The sequence below is a fragment of the Chiloscyllium plagiosum genome, unplaced genomic scaffold, assembly GCF_037043375.1.
Source record: "Chiloscyllium plagiosum isolate Xiang-an unplaced genomic scaffold, Cpla_swu_hap1 HiC_scaffold_3, whole genome shotgun sequence".
In the NCBI taxonomy this organism is placed as follows: domain Eukaryota; kingdom Metazoa; phylum Chordata; class Chondrichthyes; order Orectolobiformes; family Hemiscylliidae; genus Chiloscyllium; species Chiloscyllium plagiosum.
This window is the reverse complement of record NW_028270141.1, coordinates 90,893,389-90,913,573: the sequence shown is the minus strand read 5'-3', so window position 1 is coordinate 90,913,573 and position 20,185 is coordinate 90,893,389. Positions and strand designations below refer to the sequence as shown.

The 20,185-nt window shown below is 39.3% G+C and overlaps 1 protein-coding gene across 1 annotated transcript in view; it reads right to left on the bottom strand.

Moving 5' to 3' along the window:
• Positions 1-19,975, bottom strand: part of LOC122546605 (4-galactosyl-N-acetylglucosaminide 3-alpha-L-fucosyltransferase 9-like) — a 133,417-nt gene extending 113,442 nt beyond the window's left edge. The window contains exon 1 of the mRNA XM_043685287.2: positions 19,913-19,975. The gene's annotated coding sequence lies outside the window, so the exon portion shown is untranslated. The remainder of the gene's footprint in view (positions 1-19,912) is intronic.
• Positions 19,976-20,185: the final 210 nt, after the last annotated feature.

The window sequence follows — 20,185 nt, the reverse complement described above, 5'->3', positions numbered from 1 at the left end:
AGTTGGTTATTTCAGAAACTGCCTGAACCACAGCCATTGTTCAAATAGGCCATGAGTGAAGTTAGTTGCTCTGGGCACTGACACAACAACACCAGTAAGTAGCGGAGCAGTACATTGCCAGATTGACAAGCCTTTTTTTTAATGCTTGCCTTGTCTTAGGAGATGTAAGCTTGTTGGTGTTTCTTGGGAATTTCTGTCCCAGAGTTGGGGAGGCAGCAGAGATTTTTCTCAGCGAAAGAACATAGTAAACAATACAAATGACATCTAGAATGATGCTGCATGTTCATTGTCGAGATTTGCTTGGTCCAATCTTTCAGATGAGGCTTGTTGAAAATTTGTTGATGTGGAAAAGTCCAGAAGCTTTACTACAGGTACAGGAGTGCTGTTTTATGCACACATATTAAAGAAAATCGATGGCTTTACTCTCACGGCAGCTTCAAGTTAATATTATTCTTTCTCCTCATTTCATTTCCAGAAAGGGATTTTCTTTTGCAATAAGTTAATTAAAATCTATAATCAACAGAATGTATCCTACCCCTTAATGGATTGTAAGATGGCTAGTTTTATTTCATTGCACTCAATCTCATTTAAGGCTCACAATTTATAAAGAAAAATATTTATCAAAATATCTTGCTTATTGTTTTGCACTGTTATTATAAAGTCTAACAATCTCCCTCCTGGTCAATGCCAAACTTTGAAGACAAAATTGGATTTTAATGCATGATCAAGATTGTGCAATTCCAAAATTATTTTTATTCTGAAAATGATGTATGGGAAATTTATTTAATAAATTAACAAAACATTATGTTGATAGATTATAAGTTTATTTTTACATTCAGAACAGAGAACATAGAACAGGAGGGGGCCCTTCGGCCTTTGATGTTGTGCCAAACATGATGTTAAATTAAACTAATCCCTTCTGCCTGCCGGGTCCATATCTCTCCACTCCATGCATATTCGTGGGCTTATATATATTTGATTGTTTTGTAACATCAGTCTTTGGTAACTGCATGACCTTATCTAAACAAAGAAGGAAGCTTTAATCCATGTTCCAGGATTTTGATCCAATGATACAAAAGGAACAGTGATATATTTCAATCAGGATGATGATTGACTTTTGGGGGATGGTGGAGGTGATGCTCTATCCATACGTCTGCTGCATCTTTGAGATGATAGTGGTCATGAGATCGGCTGGTGTCATCCCTGGTTGATTTCTGCAGTGCCTCTTGTACATGTAATGTAATGTGCATCATTGATTGCAAGAATGAATGCTTGTGGAGCTAGTGCTAAACAAGTAATCTGTTCTGTCCTGGATGTTGTTAAACTTCTTGAGTGCTGTTGGAGCTGTGTTCACCCAGGCAAGTGAGGAGTATTCCATCAAACTCCTCACTTATAGCTTGTTGATACTGGACTCGTTTTCAGAAGTCAAGAGGTGAGATACTTGCCATAGGATTCTTAGCCTCTGCCCTGCTCTTGTACCCACGATAGGTATATGGCTTCTCTATTCCAGCCATCTCAGGAGGCTAAAAATGGGGGAATTCACTGCTGGTAATATCACTGATGTCAAGGGATGATAGTTATATTCCGTTCTCTAGAAGTGGTGATTTTGACTGTCACTTATGTGACCTGACACTTGTCATTCAAGCCAGGAATTGTTCAGATGTTATTGTAATTGTACTTGGAATTTGAGGAATCACAATGGCAATGAACATTATGCAGTCAACAGCGAACATCCTCATTTCTGAATTTATGATGGAGGCAAGATCTTTGATGACATCGTTGAAGATGGGTGAGCCTCGGATAGAAGCCTGAGAATTCCTGGAATTGAGATGACTCATCTTCAACAATTATAACCATCTTCCTTCTTTTTAGGTATTACTGTAACCAGCAGAGTTTACCCACTGATCCCCAGTGACTCTAATTTTGCCAGGGTTCCTTGATGCCACACTTGGTCAAATACGTGTTTAATGTCAAGGGCAGTCACTTGCACAATCCTTCTGAAGATCAGCTCTTTTGTCTCTTATGTTTGAAGAACGATTATAATGAGAATAGGAGCTGAGTAGACTCAGTGGCTCTCAATCTCAGTCGCTGTGAGGTATTACTAAGCGCTTGTTGCTTGATAGCATAGCTGATGACTACTTTCATCACTTTCTAAAGATTGAGAATGGACTGATTGCATGGTAATTGGCTGGTTTGATTTGTTCTGGCTTTAGTATACAAAATGCACTTGGGCAATTTTCCATATTACTAGGTCGATGCCAAAGTTGTAGCTTGGCTAGTGGTGCAGCAAATTCTGAAGCACGGGTGTACTGTACTATTACCAGAATATTGTTAAGATCCAATGTCTTCATTGCAGTATCCAATGCCTTCAGCCATTTATTTACATTGAGTGAGTCTGTACCACTGGGGAAATTTGAAATGGATCATACACTTGACACTTTCTGGCTGAAGAATTTTGCAATGACTTCAGACTTACTCTTTGCTTTGAGGATAGGGATATTTGTGGAACATTTTCTTCCATTAAAGTAGTCATCACAGATAGACAGGGCCATTAAGAAGGTTCTGAAGTACGGTCACCGGACCCGAATTGTTAACTTTGATTTCTCTTCACAAATGTTGCCAGATCTGCTGAGCTTTTTCCAGCAATCTCTTTTTTTTCCTGAGTCACAGCATCCATAGCTCTCTTGGTTTTAATTTGGTTAAGAAAGTGTTTAGCATGGTTGCCTTCATTGCTTAGACCAATGAGTATAGGAGTTGGAATGTCATATTGAGGCTGTACAGGATATTGGCAAGGCCACTTTTGGAGTACTGTGTACAATCCTGGTTGTTCTGCTATAAGAAGGACATTATTAAATTGGAGAGGGTTCAGAAAAGATTTACCAGGATGTTGCCAGGACTTAAGGGTTCGAGTTATCGGGATAGGCTGGATAGGATGGGACTTTTGTCACTGGAGCATAGAAGATTGAGGGGTGACCTCATCAAGGTTTATAAAATCATGAGGGGCGTAGATTAGGTGAATAGCAAAGGTTTTTTTTCCCTAGGGTGGGGAAGTTCAAAACTAGGTAGCATATTTAATTAAGAAAGTAATGAACTAACTTGCATAAGTAGCATTTTGAATTTTTATTGGTGATGAGAGAGAGACAAATGTGAAGTCTAACCCTTTTCTACTCTCTTCAATCTCCATATCCCTCCCACCAACTGTGGCCACTAGCAACAGATAAATGGACTGTTTATTTAAAAAATCCTTGATGTGAAACCAAAAGATTTACCTGGGTCACAATTAGTGCTTCCTCTCCCAGACAGGTCCGCCCTTGTAGCCCAATCCTACATTCATCCACCTTCTGACGTCAAAATAGAATGAGCAACATTTGAGGAAGATCTCACCACAGAACCATTGCCAGCACCAGCAGGTCACACCCAATAACACAAATGGAGCCCTCCACCCAATTTCTATTCATTTTTCAGCCTAGCTCGAGTGACCTTTGATTTGCAATGCATGAATATTTGACTCAAGACTCGGCCCGGACCACAATTCCCCGATCTCTGAACATTCACAATTGTGTCCCATTTAATTTGACGAGCTCTGGGAAATCAAGAAGAGGAATATGTAAATGAGAATGCAGCAGTGTTACTGAGTTATTTGGCTAATGTTTCCAGTGTTCACCCAGACTTGGTGCTGCTTTAGGTTCTTGTGCAGATGCAGTGGATATCAAAGTCAGGGACCATGTTGTTCAAAGAAGTAGGATTTAGCAGATCCTATCAAAATATTAACAAGTTTTTCAAAATTATTTCAACATTTTCATTGTTTTAATATTTTTGGGAGGCAATGGCATAGAGTTATTGCCACAAAATACTCCAGATGGAAATCGAAAATAAAAAAAAACAGCGATACTCAGCAGATCAGGCAGCAGCTGTGGAGAAAAACAGACTCGATGTTTTTGGTCTCAATGTATTTTAAGAGGGCACCAGAGAGTGGCAACACTGCACAACACTTTGCACTGTATTTTGTAACAAAAATAACTAAATATCACTCATATAAAAAAGGTTTTTTGAAAACCATTAAGGTAGACAAGTACCTCGGACCCAATGGGCAGAGAAATGGCAGATGGAATTTAATCTGGACAAATGCAAGGTGATGCAATTTAGGAGACCTAATACAAGAGGGAAGTATGCAGTAAATAGCAAAATTCTTAGTTTTATCAACATACGCCGACAAGCATCTTGACATACAGGTCCACACTTTCCTGAAAGTGGTGACACGTGTGGATAATGTGGTCAAGAAGGCTCTTGCCATACTTGCCTTCATTATTTGGAGGCATAGATTATAAAAATTGGCAAGTCACGTTTGTAGCTGTATACAACTTCAGAGCGATTACATTTGGAGCACTGCAAATGTTGTGGTCGCCACACTACCAGAAGGATGTGGAAGTTTTGGAGATGGTACTGAATAAGGTTACCAGGATGTTGCCTGATTTGGAGGAAAATTGGATAAACATCATTTGTTTTCATTTGAACGTCAGAAGATGAAGGGTAGACCTGTTAGAAATTTACAACACTATGAAAGGCATGGATCGAATGGATCCCTAGAGTCTTTTAACCAGGGTAGAAAGGTCAATTACTAGGTGACATAGGTTTCAGATAAAAAGGATGTAGGTTAAAGGAGATGTGAGAGGCAGTTTTTTTTACACAGCAGGTGGTAAGTGTATGGAATGTGCTGCCAGAGGAGATGGTGCAGGTGGATACAATTGCAACGTTTAAGATGCACCTTGACAGATTTATGAATGGGCAAGGAATTGAGGGATATGGACCATGTAGAGACAGAAGATTTTTAGTTTAGAAAGGCATCATGTGTCGGTAGAAGTAAGTCAAAGGCCTGTTCCTGTGCTATACTGTTCTTTGTTCTTTGGCCTCTTATCTACTGTAGATATGCTTACCAGAGAGGAAGTGCAATGGAGTTTCATCAGATTAATACATCTGATAGCAGGATTGTCTTATGAGGAGAGATTGAGGATTCTTACAGGCAGAATATAGATGAGATATTTAATTGGCTGGTCACTCTAGAACCAGGAGACACAACCTCAAAATAAGGGGCAGACCAGGTAAGACTGAGATGAGGAAGAATTCACCACTCACAGGGTGGTGGATCTTTGGCATTCTCTACCCCAGAAGGCTGTGAAAGTTCAGTCATTGAGCAGTTCAAGATGGAAATTGATAGATTTCTGGAGACGAGTGACATTAAGGCAAATGGAGATAATATAGAAAAGTAATACTAACTTATTTGATCAACCATGATCTAATTTAATAGCCAAGAAAGCTTGATGAGCTGAATACCTATTCCTGTTCCTATGTTCTTCAACAAATGTTAGTCAGCTAATTTACAATATTTAAACTACAATAAACTCTTCAAACTGCAGTAGGTCCAATGCCTTTGCAGATTTTATTGGTAAAGTTCATTTTTGTTTTACATCTAGGTAAAAGGTTGCAGGCATACCATCTTTAACTTTTGACTGTCAGGCCTAATTATTTCAGACAATAAGTAAAATTTATACAACTGTTAAAGTTCACTTATACTGGAATGGAAAAAAAACTAACTTTTTTTATGGCTAAAATGAGCGAGATCCGTGGAGAGATAAGAAGAATGGTAGCAGCACAGAGAGTCTGAATGCTGTAGGGCCAGCGGGAAGTACCCAAACAAAATGAGATTATCAGTGAGCATAATAGGAAACCCAGCAGCAGTAAGGGTCAGAATAGAATGGGAGCAGAAAAAGCAGAAAGTGCACAGGTTCAGAACTCACCAATAATGTACAAAAAGAAATTAATGCAGTGTCAGAATAAAGTAGATGAGTAATTGGTTGGTGAGTATGCTTCCACTTCTTTCTCAAAAAACCAAGTTGCAAAATTACAAATTTTAATCAAATGATTCTAATAACAAGTGTAAGAATATAGGTATCCCCCACTTTTCAAACATTTGTTTTGTGCAATTTTGCTTTTATGAAAGGCCTACATTAGTACCTGTTTTTGCGAATCCAAAGAGGATTTTCGCTTTTACAAAAAATGGCAATACTTTGTCCCATATAAATCATGTACCTTCGCTTTACCCCATTTTTGGCTTACGAAAAGTTTCCTGGGAATGCTCTACTTTCTGATAGTGGGGGATATCTGTAAACGTACAAGGACAGAGCAGATATAGAGGTACTAGCTTTCTGGGGCTGAAGATTTATCTTGCAAAGGGGAGATAAAAACATTGTATTAAAAGTTTTAGTTTACCTGGTTAAAGTACTGAACACAATTACAAATAATTATTGAGTAAAATTTCTAAGCTTGAAATCAATAAATCAAGTTAAACTCAATAAAAATGGAAAGGCAGGTGACGTGTTGCAGCTATAGTTTAGGAGACCTGGTAGACACCATCACAATCCACAGACAGTGTCTGTAACTCAGATGAGTTAAAATCTAAGCTTTGGACACTGCAGTGAAACAGGGAGGGAAAAGACTACCTAGACAATTTGTTTCTCCTGACAACACTTCAGTTAAGTACTTCTGATTTTGTCTATGGTAAGGGACAGATGAGTGTGACTGTGAGTGAGACAGTTATAGGACCCAATGGCAGAAAGGAGAAGCTTTGAAAGGTACACAGGAGTGCCAATGACATTGCGAGGTCTAAAAATGAAATCATGAGCAGCTATGAGCTGAATTTAAAAAGCAGAAGCACAGATCTTTAGATTACTTTAGGCACATTCGTACATTGTAGACAAGATCAGAATGTTGAATGTGTGGCTCAAAGATTGGTGAAGAAGGAATGGGTTTTGATTCCTGAGACACTGGCACCAGTACCAAGGAAGAGAGAACTGAGCCATTGGTAGAGCCAGAACTGCCTTTACCCCCTTTCACTTTATCTGGGCTAGTAACCTAGAGACTCATATATCTCTGGTTTAGAGAAGACTTTGATAAAATGTCAGGGTTGGATTGAGGGTTCATATCAATGCATTTTGGAATATTAAAGAAAAAGGAAAAAGTAATAGTGAAGGATAACGGCACTGGGAATGGGAATTAGAGAATGATTCAAAAGGACAAAGTGTTCAAATATAAACATGCAGCACCAAATCTGGTCAGAATAGGAGAAAATGGCTTTAAACTAACAGAGAGGAAGGAAAGAGAAAGGTTCAGGTGAAAGGAAATTCACAAATTCAAAGATAAAGTTTGAAATAGTGGGAAAATATATTTGTTGAGACATTTACAATCCTGTGTGCAATTTTGTTCTCCCATTTGTTGATCTCTCACAAGCAATTAAGAAAGCAAACAGCTCAGGTGGATTGGTGTACAAGAATAAAAAAATGTTTTGCAATATTTGTATGAGGCTTTGATGAGATCACACCTAGAATACTGCATGCATGTAGTAGCCTCCATTTTTAATAAAGGCATTGTTTGCACTGAAAGCATTATGATGAAATTTCAGTAGACTGCTCCCTGGGATGAGAAGATTGTCCTACGATGAGAAGATACCTAAGTTAGGTCTATTTTCTCAGGAATTTTGAAGAATGAGATGAGATCTCATTGAAACATTCACCTTTCATCTAGAAGGAGGAGCACAGTTTCAGAATAAGTGGTCAATTATTTTAAACTGAGATGAGAATTTCTTTTGCTCAAAAAGCTGTGAATCTCTGAAATTTTTTACCCGAGAAGGTAAACCATCATTTCATATATTTGAAGCTGAGGTTGATTTGATCTCTCAGGACACAAAGGAATTTAGCAAGTGGGTAAGCAATGAGAGTTGAAGCCCAAGATCAGTCATGATTGTGTTGAATTACAGAGCAGACTCGGTAAGCTCTATTGAATTGCAGAGCTGGATGTATAGGCTACTCTTGCTCCCACTTCTTATTCTGGAATGTTCCTGAAAAGAGACATATTGCCAAATCTTTTGTCTTGCGCTCATCAGGACAAGGTAATCAGTCAAGCACATAATGTGAATGCAATTTCCTTTAATGATGGAAATCTGCTGTCCTTTACCTTGCTTGGCCTACATATGACTCCAGATCCACAGGAATGTGGTTGACTCTGAACCGACCTCAGAAATAGCTTAGCAAGCCATTCACCCATTGGCCAAGTCATTGATGCCCACACCCCATGAATACATTTTTAAAAACTTACTGGAAACAACTTACATCTGTACATTAAGACATGTACTTTGCAAACAAAACTTGTCAAATTTTAAGATATTTCAAATGGCCCAGTTGCTTGAAGCTCTGCTTTCTCCATAATGATACAGTGTGGGCCATTTGTCTGTCAGAACATTGAACCAATCAGTATGTTTTCTCCTGTAATAAAGTTGCCTGTTTGTTGTACTTACACGTTGGTTTTAACAGACCTCGAATTTAAGTGCTCCTGGCGCTCTGTATATATAGTGCTGCTATGACCCAGCAGCTGAAAATGTGTTGCTGGAAAAGCGCAGCAGGTCAGGCAGCATCCAGGGAACAGGAAAATCGACGTTTCGGGCATAAGCCCTTCTTCAGGAGTCAGTTTGACTGGGATGTACACACACAGACATCAGTTGCGCTGCATGAAAAGTGCCATGGGGCTGTCGGGTGGTGTTGGGAGTGGATCAGTGATTGACTGACAAGGAAGGGGAGGGGAATATATATCTGGTGGTGGCTTTTTTTTGTTAGATCATGTTTTGTTGTTATAAATAAACCATGACACAACGTTAATAAATCCCTGATGAGTGATTGATTATGAAACACTTATCATTAACATATACATATCGTTTGAAATTTGGCACTCTTGTGTTTGGCCTGATGCATGTTCTTTTCAGTAGTATGTAGGTTCTGTACAACCAAGCAGCTGTTACAGAAGAACAGTGGGTAGCTAGTGAATAAATATTACAATTTGACATCATTATAAATGTATCAGTGCTAAGAACTTTGACATGGTGCCAATGAGCGGATGGAACAGCAGGGCCAAAATGTTTCTGAATTCGGGATTACAGCATATTACTGCTCATGTGCAGATGCCAGAATTGATGTCTAATTTGTGCCATAGTTATGAACAGCACTGACAGTATTGCCATTAATATTCCTACAAACTCTATTCATCAATCGTAAGGTTAGTTCAAAAAGCTGCCTGTATCCACTCCACCATTGGTTGCCGTGCCATTGATTGCCAACTCCAGATGTCTGCAATTCTTACTTTATCTGGCGCTTTCTCTCTTCCTGGCACTTCACTCTTTGACTAAATTTTTAATGATTTGCCTCCTATCTTCTTATGTGGTTCATGTCATATTTTGTGTCATGTTGGCCATGTGAAGTGGTTTCAGGCATTTTGTTACGTTAAAGTTATTGTGTAAAAAAAAAGTCTTTCTGGCTTTTGAGCGCAAAGTGATTTTGTCACAGGAAGATACTCCAAGCTCATATTAAAGCACGTGTGTTGAGGTTATGTTAGATTCTGGAGTTAGATTGCTGTACAAGCACAAAACTTAACTTTCCCCATGTCTAAGTTCATGCAAGTGAATTCTATATATAAATTGCTATAAAATATCAACTACCTTTTTTTGTAGAGTGTGTTATGACCATCTAAATTCATTCTATTTCAGGGTCTGGTACAAAGACATATTTTAACTAGCCCATTCTGCCATCCCCTACACCCACACTACTCCCTCCTTAGTGTAGCTTTGAAGAGCTAAGCTTCCTCTCTCATTTAATTAACAAAGTGTAAGTTCACTGTGATCTGAAGCGATTTGAATACCAAATAACTTGGGACATGTGTTTGTCAGAACATTAGTGATAATGAAGTAAGTCAGTTAAACTAAACAACAATGTCTTTCAAAATAAAAATCACAATGATTTTCAACCAAATAACAATGATGCTAGTTAGAAGGTTTGCCAGTTTCAACTATGCAAATTAACAAAATACAAAACCTGAAATACAGATATTGGATTATGTTTTTTGTATTGGTAATTGTTCTATTACTTTGTATTTTTTCTGTTTCTGGGTCATTCACTGGCTACTTTGAAGTGCTCCCTACCCCCTGCATTTGCAGCTTTTATTATCTTGGATAAAAGCCAGCTTTCAAGTGGTGGGACTCTTACCTTCTATACAGCTTTGCTTCAGAATTCATGAAAAAAGCATTTTTGTCATGGCATTCACTGAATTAGAACAGCATTAACTCTCAATGTGATTGCCTTCCTATCCAACAGCTTTTTCAAAAAGCTGATGTCTGTGTTGCTTTTGGAAATTTCTGATATCTTGTTCAAATAAGCTTGTTTTTAATGAATATATTACCTTGTTTAAAATCGTATGATAAAAATTTATTTTGAATGCTAATGAATTACTGTGATCTATTTTCCAATATTGCAAACTCATAAGTCATATAGAAACATCCAAATCCAAATAAATTGTGTAAATTTGCAAGTAGCAATTTCCCAATGAACTACATTTGTTAACATGAAATATCAAAATAATTTCCAATTATCATAAATGGCCATGGAATTTTCCAATTCTACAAAGATTGCAAAATTATTTGGTTACTAATAATAAAACAAACTAAATAAAATAATACTATTTTTAAAAATCTAATTCTTATAAGAAATGAATATCTAACCTTATACTTTACAGACATTATTTGTAGGATAGTCAAGTGGATAAATTAGAAAAGGGGTTCTGCAAGTGTGTGTTAAGTTATAAACAACTTGCTGTCTTCGAAAGTGGAACAATCACCAAAGATTTTCTTATCCCTTTCTACCAAATAAGAACTATATCATGGAAAGACATTGAGTTAGAAAATATATTATCGACATAAACAAATAAAGTTAGATGCATCCAGCTATTCATATTTTGAACAAGGACAATATCCTCGTACATGAGACTAAAGGTACATGAGACTGAAGGAGAAGCTAATTATGTAGCAGCTAGAATATAAGATACCTGCAATTTGCTTTTTTTGTGCTAGACAATAAAAAAAATCATCCAGAGAGAGAGAGAAAGAGAGACAGACAGAGAAAGAGAAAGAGCTAAGCTTTCTTTTTGGTTTGGTTAACAAAACATAAGCTCACTGTGATCTGAAACTAGCTGAATACAAAACAACTTGGGACCTGTGTTTGTCAGAACATTAAGTCATTATGAAGTAAATCAATTCAACTGAACAACAACGTCTTTCTAAATAAAAATCACAACATTTTTCAACCAAATAATAATAGTGCAAGAGCGCTCACGAGAGAGAGAGAGAGCACAATAGAGAGAGGAAGTTGTGGAATCTATTGTCCAATTTTAACAGCGGAGGTTAAACTATAAATTATCAACCAAGCACGTGAGTATTGTTTGTCTTGGAAATTACTAAACTTGATTTCTATTTGTCCAATTAAGTCAATTCACTACAAAGTTTTGCTGCCAAGTTTGTTCCTACCTTAAGGGTACAAAGATTGAAACATTTTACAGAACATCGAACTGTTAGCAGAAACCCACCAGGATCGCACCAATCATGGTCACTTTGAACTCTTTCCCTCTCCCTTATCATTACATTTTAGTAATCTTCTTTAAGCAACAATGCATGGGGATATTGGTGATTGGAATGAGGGAGAAACCAAATTATATAGTAGCCAATATCCAGAATACTTGTGATTTGTTTATTGTGGTGAAGAATAAGAATTCTTGTGGTTCTCTGAAAAGAATCCAAAATATAATTTTCTAGAATGTTCAATACATAGAAACATAGAAAATATTAACAGAATTGGACCATGACGCTCATCAAGCCCACTCTGCCATTCACATGATAATTGGTTGATCTTTTGTCTTAACGTCACACACCCACTCTCTCCATAACCCTTACACCTTTAGTTTCCTGAAATCTATTTATTTCTTAAACATACTCAATGACTTGGACTCCCCAACATTCTGTGATAGGAAATTCCACAGTCCCACCATCCTCTGAGTAAAGAAACTTTTACTCAGTCCAAAATGGCCTACTCATACTGAGACCATGACCCTATGTTCTGGAAGCCTTGCAGGAGAAACAGTATCAATGCAACCAGTCTATAGAACTCTCTCATATTTTAAAACACCAGTGAGTACAAGCTGAGTCAGCCCAATCTCTCCTCATCTAATAAACTCCCATCACAGGAATCAATCTGGTGAGCATTCATTGCAATCCCTCTAAGGTAAGTATATTCTTTCTTAGATAAGGAGATCCTAACTGCTCATAATACTCCATCTGTGGACTTGTCAAGGTACTGCTGCAGCAAGATGTCTTTGCTCCTGTAGTCAAACTCAATTGCAATGAAGGGCAATGTTCTCAACCTTCAGTGATTGGTGAACAAGGTTACAAGGTCCCTTTGTACAAGAACATTTCCCAACCTAGCACCAATTAAACAATACTCCACCATTCTGTTTTCCTATCCATGTTATCCTACATCTGTCATGCATTTAACACCTCATTCAAATAATCTGAGTTACCTTGAAGTCTTTTTATTTCTTCTTACCACTCATAATTCCACCTTGTTTTATGTTGCCAACAAACTTGGAAACAAAATTTTTAATGTCCTCATCCAAAATGCTGATATATATTGTGAATATACTATTATACTAGCTATGTCTTCAAAAGGCTGCAATAGGTTGGTCAAACAGTACTTACCTTTCATAAATTCATGTTGCCTTTGGGTACACCTATCTGTATTGTCTAAGTGTCCAATTATGTGCTTCTTTATGCATTATCAAAACTATCCATTACATGTTAACTAATACATATAATGCCCCACTATACTTGAAGAAAATCAATTCCCTTTCTATTTACAGTGGTGTAATTTCCAAATCGTTCACTTTATTGGATTAAGAGACTTCTCTCTATTTCCCATGCTACAAGTAGTGGTATGGATAAGGGAACAGGTATGGATGTGATGGAAGCCAAGGTGGGGATGATGCAGGAATGGGGTGGTTGCCAATTAGGCTCACCAACTGTCCCTGTAAAGTGTTCTTCTTTAATCTCAGATTAAATCAAAACAAATTGGTTCCAGCATATAAATATGAACAATGTTGTGGAAAAGGAAAGTCTGCTGGATGTAAGACAAGATGATAATCTGTTCAGCCACAAGTACCCTGAATTGGACATCTCTGTAGGAATTCCTCAGGGTAATGTCTCAGACCCAAGCACCTCCAGCAGCTTTATCAATGGCCTTCTCTCATCATAAGGTTAGAGGTCAGGGTGTTTACTGATGGTTGCACAGGTTCGTGCAATTTGCAAATCATCAGAAACTGAAGCAGTCTCTGTCCTTATACAGAAAGAACAGGACAACAGTCGGTCAACATTGACATGTGATAAACAGAACTTATGTCATACAATTGACAATGACCATCTTCAACAAGAAATAATCTATGTTCCCTTGACATTCCAGAGCATAATCATCAATGAATCCCCATTATCAATAACCAAAGGATTACCATTGACCAGAAATTGAACTGGACCAGGCATGTAAATACTGTGGATAGAAAAGTACTTGGAATTCTGTAGTGAGTAACTCACTTTCCATATCCTCAAAACCTGTCTACCCATCTACAAGCAAGTAGCCTTCATACCACACAAGTGTCAAGCAATGGCCACTTTAAGCAATAAGAATTCTAATGATTACCCCTTGACAATCCATGACATTACCATCACTGAATCCTCCATTATTAATATCGTGAGGGCTAGCATTCGCCAAAAATTGAACAGGAGTAGCCATGTGAGTACTGCAGCTGCAAGAGCAGGTCAGGGGCTAGGAATCCTGCAACGGGTAACTCTACAAAGTCTGTCCACATTTAATGCCAGTTCACACCAACCAGGACAGAGCAGCCCTTTTGATTGGAACCTCACCCACCATTTTCAACATTCACCCTCTCCATGTACATGGTGTTTTAACATACAAAGAAAATGAAACAGTACAGCACACTACAGGCCCTTCAGCCCTTGATGTTTTGCCAACTTTTTATCCTACTCTAACGCCAAACTAACCTACATTCCCTACATTTTATTATCATCCAGGTGCTTATCCAAGTATCATTTACATGTCCCTAACGTATCTGACTCCACTACCACCGCTGGCAGTGCATTCCATATGCCCACCACTTTCTGTGTAAAGAATCTACCTCTGACATCTCCCCTAAACCTTCCTCCAATCACAGCAAAATTATGCATGATAGCCACTTCCACCCTGGAAAAAAAGTCTCTGACTATTCTCTCTATCTGTGCCTCCCATCATCTTGTACACCTCTATGAAGTCACCTTTCATCCTTTTCCGCTCCAATGAGAAAAGCCCTAGCTCCCTCAACCTTTCTTCATAAGACTGGCCCTCCAGTCCAGGAAGCATCCTGGCAAAACCCCTCTGCACCATCTCTAGAGCTTCCACATCCTTCCGATAATGATGCAACCAGAACTGAACACAATATTCCAAGTGTGGTCTAACCAGGGCTTTATATACCTGCAGCATAACCTCACAACTTTGAAACTCAATCCCCCTGCTAATGAAAGCCAACAGACCATATGCCTTCTTTTCAACGCTATCAACTTGAGTGGCAATTTTAAGGAATCTATGGACGTGGACTCCAAGATCCCTCTGTTTATCCACACTGCTAAGCATCCTGCCTTTAACCCTGTGATCTGCATTCAAATTTGACCTTCCTAATGAATCACTTCACACTTTTCCAGGTTGAACTCCATCTGCTACTTCTCAGTCCAACTCTGCATTCTGTTAATGTCCCACTGCAACCTACAACAGCTCTCCACACTATCCACAATCCACCAACCTTTGTGTCATCAGCAAAGTTACTGACCCACCCTTCCACTTCCTTATCCAAGTCACTTATAAAAATCACAAATGGCCGAGGTCCCAGAATAGATCCCTGCGGAACACCACTGGTCACCGAGCTCCAGGCTGAATACTTTTCATCAACTACCACCCTCTGTCTTCTATGGACCAGCCAATTCTGTATCCAGACAACCAAATTTCCCTGTATCCAATGGCTCTTTACTTTCTGAATGGGTCTACCATGGGGAACCTAATTAGACACCTTGATAGAATCCATGTGCACCACCTCCACCGCTCTACCTTCATCAACGTGTTTTGTCACATCCTCAAAGAATTCAAGGCGGCTTATGAGGCATGACCTGCCCCTCACAAAGCCAGGATGACTATCTCTAATCAAGCTATGCTTTTACAAATAATCATAAATCTTGTCTCTCAGAATCCTGTCCAATTATTTGCCCACCACTGACATAAGACTGACTGGTCTGTAATTCCCAGGGTTATCCCTAATTCTCTTTCTTGAATAAGGGAATAACATATGCCACCCTCCAATCATCTGGTACTACTCCAGTGGACAGCGATGACTCAAAGATTATCACCAAAGGTGTAGCAATCTGTTCCCTCGCTTCCTGTAGCAACCTTGGTTTTATTCCCTCTGGTCCAGGAGAATTATCTATCCTCATGTTTTTCAAAACTTCCAGCACATCCTCCTTCTTAACATCAACTTGTTTGAGCGTATCAGCCTGTTTCATGCTTTCCTCACAAATGACAAGGTCCCTCTCATGAGTGAACACTGAAGCAAAGTATTCATTAATGACCTTCCTTCCTTGTCGGACTCCAGACATAAGTTCCCTCCATTATCCCTGATCAGCCCTACCCACATCCTTTTGTTCCTCATATAAGTGTAGAACACCTTTGGGTTTTTCTTAATCCTACATGTAAAGACCTTTTCATATTCCCCTTCTCGCTCTTCTAAGTCCATTCTTCAGTTCCTTCCTGGCTACCTTGCAACCTTCGAGAGCCCTGTCTAATCCTTGCTTCCTCAACCTTAAGTAAGCTTTCTTCTTCCTCTTGACTAGATGTTCAACATCCCTTGTCATCCAAGGTTCCTTCACTCTACCATCCCTCCTTGCCTCAGTGGGACAAACCTACCCAGCACTATCAGCAAGTGCTCCCTAAACAGCCTCCACATTTCTGTCGTGCATTCCCTGAGAATATCTGTTCCCAATTTATGCTCCAGTTCCTGCCTAATAGCGTTGTAATTTCCCTTCCCCCAATTAAATATTTTGCTGATTCTGCCTCCTCCTATCCCTCTCAATGACGATAGTAAATGCCAGGGAGTTGTGATCACTATCACTAAAATGCTCTCTAACCGAGAGATCTGACACCTGATTCATTGCCAATCCAAAATGGCCTCCCCTCTAGTTGGCCTATCTACATATTGTAACAACTTGTAATAACTCGTCAAGGGTCATTGAACAGCACCATCAAACCTATGACATTTACCATCTAAAAGGACAAGAGTACCGGATGTGTGAAAACACCATCTTCTGCATGTTCACCTGCAAGCCACACATTATCATGACGTGGAATTATATTGCTGTTCTTCCATTGTCACTAAAACAATATCTTGGAACTCCTGTGCAAACAATATTATGGGTGCATCAAGACTAAATGGAATGCAATGGTTCAAGAAAACAGCACACCATTTTCTTCTCAAGAGCAATTAGGGATGGGCAATAAATGGTGGCATAGCCAGTGGACCCATATCCCATGAATAAGTAAATTTTAAAAAGTAGGTGACATAACCAAGTTTGACTCGAAACATGTCATGGCTGAAATATGGGTACTGAAGGGCAATTGTTATAGCCCTAGACCTCATTTGGCTGAAAAAGAGACCTCAGAAATAGTTTTCTCTCAAGAACAGGATGTGTTTTGTATAATGTAGATTGTATGTCCTGAATAGATTGAATGTCATGGGTACAACAAGCTAAGGGAAGTATTTAAGCATATGTTAGGTGAAAATGTCCAGATTTTTATTTACAATATTTAAAATTAAAGTTACATACATTCATTATCAAATAGGTATCAATTTTTCGTAGGATGAAATGATTACTGTCGAGGTAAGGGTGGATAAGGCAAGCATTGTATTAAACTGCACCAAACATTTTTGTATTACCATTACTATTATAATTATAATGCCACTTTAACAAGCATTTTTAACATTAAGTAGCATAAATTTAAAAATTTAAATTAAGTGATTAACCCTAGAAATCTGAAGCTGCAAATGATCTTAAATTTCCATTTTAAACTATCTCTGATCTTTTGAAGGCAGAGCATTAGATGTGATCTAGATGGACTTCAGTAAGGCATTCAACAAGGTTCCGCATGGGAAACTGGTTAGCAAGGTTAGATCTCATAAAATACAGGGAGAACTAGCCATTTGGATACAGAATTGGCTCAAAGGTAGAAGACAGAGGGTTGTGGCGGAGGGTTGTTTTACAGACTGGAGGCCTGTGACCAGTGGAGTGCACAAGGATCGGTGCTCAGTCCACCACTTTAATCATTTATACAAATGATTTGGATATGAACATAGGAGGTATAGTTAGTAAGTTTGCAGATCACACCAAAATTGGAGGTGTAGTGGACAGCGAAGAAAGTTACCTCAGTTTACAAGGAATCTTGATCAGATGGCCCAATGGGCTGAGAAGCGGCAGATAGTGTTTAATTCAGATAAATGTGAGGCGCTGCATTTTGGGAAAGCAAATCTTAGCAGGACTTATACACTTAATGGTAAGGTCCTAGGGAGTGTTGCTGAACAAAGAGACCTTTGAGTGCAGGTTCATAGCTCCTTGAAAGTAAAGTCGCAGGTAGATAGGATAGATATGCTTTCCTTTATTGGTCAGAGTATTGAGTACAGGAGTTGGGAGGTCATGTTGCGGCTGTACAGGACATTGGTTAGGCCACTTTTGGAATATTGCATGCAATTCTGGTCTCCTTCCTAATGGAAGGATGTTGTGAAACTTGAAAGGGTTCAGAAAAGATTTACAAGGATGTTGCCAGGGTTGGAGGATTTGAGCTATAGGGAGAGGTTGAATAGACTGGGGCTGTTTTCCCCTGGAGTCAAGAAGGGAAGGGCTTATGCCTGAAACGTTGATTCTCCTGCTCCTTGGATGCCAGCACTACACTCTTGACACTGATCTCCAGCATCTGCAGACCTCACTTTCTCCTAGCTGTTTTCTTTTTAGTGTTGGAGGCTGAGGGATGACCTTGTAGAGGTTTATAAAATAATGAGGGGCATGGATAGGGTAAATAGACAAAGCCTTTTTCCTGGGGTCGGGGAGTTCAGATCTAGAGGGTGTAGGTTTAGGGTGAGAGGGGAAAGATATAAAAGAGACCTGAGGGGCAACTTTTTCACACAGAGGGTGGTACGTATATGGAATGAGCTGCCAGAGGAAGTGGGGGAGATTGGTACAATTGCAACATTTAAAAGGCATCTGGATGGGGCTATGAATAGGAAGGATTTGGAGGGATATGGGCCGGGTGCTGGCAGGTGGGACTAGATTGGAGTGGGTTATCTGGTCCGCATGGACGAGTTGGACCGAAGGGTTTGTTTCTGTGCTGTATACGTCTACAACTCTATCTCACTAGAATCTATAGACATGGCTACTTCAGAGAAAATCTCTTTAACATAACGACTGGAATGGGAGCAGATATGTGAATGTACAGTTTACTATCCCAAAGGTGGGTAGGTTGTAACTTGACCTGTAGACCTTTAAGAAAACAATCGTTCCCCTGTGTCTACTCAAACTATAACGAATACTGTATAACATTGTGTTTATGCACAATCTCAATTTGTATTGTTTAACTTTTTCTTAACGGGGAAAGTTCTCCCCATCCATTTGATTCTATTTGTCTTGCGTTAAATAGTCACGTTTACATTGTAACATGTTATGGTATCAATCTCGGTCACTTTCGCTGATCAAGAAACATAAAACTAAAGACAGACAGTTCCTAGAGGCTAACTCAAAGATAATTGACAAATAGCCCATTTCTGTTCGCATTGTTTCTTCGCCGACCACCCTCAGCAGCAATTCGGAATGGTGCCTTGAGCAGTTTTGGCGGAGTGTAAGGTTTTGCCCGGTAGCTTGGGTGTCATGAATCTCTTTCCGAACATAGGCACACACAGACAGCCGCTTTTCATTCTGCATTGAGCTCACTGGTAGTGATGCGAGGTGAAGTGGGGAGGTGGGTCTCAGTGGGGACTTTGGCGAAATATTTTGTTTTCAATTTTCGTCTTGCGCCTTATTGTCGGTGTTGACACCTCAGAATCACCGGGCGAATCGTGTTCTGCAGTGTTCCCGTCCACCGGCTCTCCAAACAAACCAAAATACACGCGCCGAATGGTGACAATTCCGCTATTAAACCCCAAATAATGGCATGTCATGGCGCATGTATTTATTCAGAATATTTATTCTGCGATTAAAGACACGCGTTAGGATGAAGATATTAACAACAGGCGTTGCAGGAGTCGACATGGGTCACCTACCGTTTGGAAAGATGAATTATTGATTGAACCGCATGTTAATGTTCAGCGGCTGTAGTTCACAACACAAGCATTTGTGAACAGAATACACCATTTTATTGCACAAACACTGAGCATCTTCAACAACTTTCTTTACGTCCATAGCTCCGCCTAACTAGAGTTTTAAAAATATCACTAAAAATTGCCAAAGTATATTTTAAATTAAAACAACCTCTTCTCTTCCCTAGTGAAGTTATGGTTAAGAGATTTCTAAATGCTGACTTATTCATTCTTCTTGCACGTTGATTTCGACAAAACGGAACGACTTTGATCAAAACATCTACGGATATGCAAAAAATTGGTCAAAGAAGGTCATTTAGATTTCCCTAGCCAATACAACATTTAATGCAGGATTTCCTCTGCTGCAAACCGTTTACAAGGTCTATGCGCTTATGGATAATAAGTGGAGACTTCACAACCCTTCCACGAAATGATTATTATCACTCAATATGCTGCTAACCTAGAAAGCTCAAACAGGGCAAATCCTGCAATCCGACAAACACTTGCAGGTGCAATCGGTGAAATCACCATGTTTTGACGAGAAATCACATTCCCAGGTACTCACAGTCTCACCATAGGATTCACATCAACTGTGCGGATCTTTCCGAGGGGCCCGGCTGAAAGAAGAGAACAAAGGTGTCCTCTCATCTGTCACCCTGGATGTGCTCTGAAGACTGCGGTGCTGCGGATATATGTATATATGTACAAGGACTGTCTTTTTATTCCCCCTCCCACTGCAATGTTTGTGGCCGACAGGAAGTGGCGTCTGCTCGCCAGTTTTGATGAAGTGGGCACAGGCTCCGCTGTTACACATTCACTCTGCATTTCATCCCCTGGA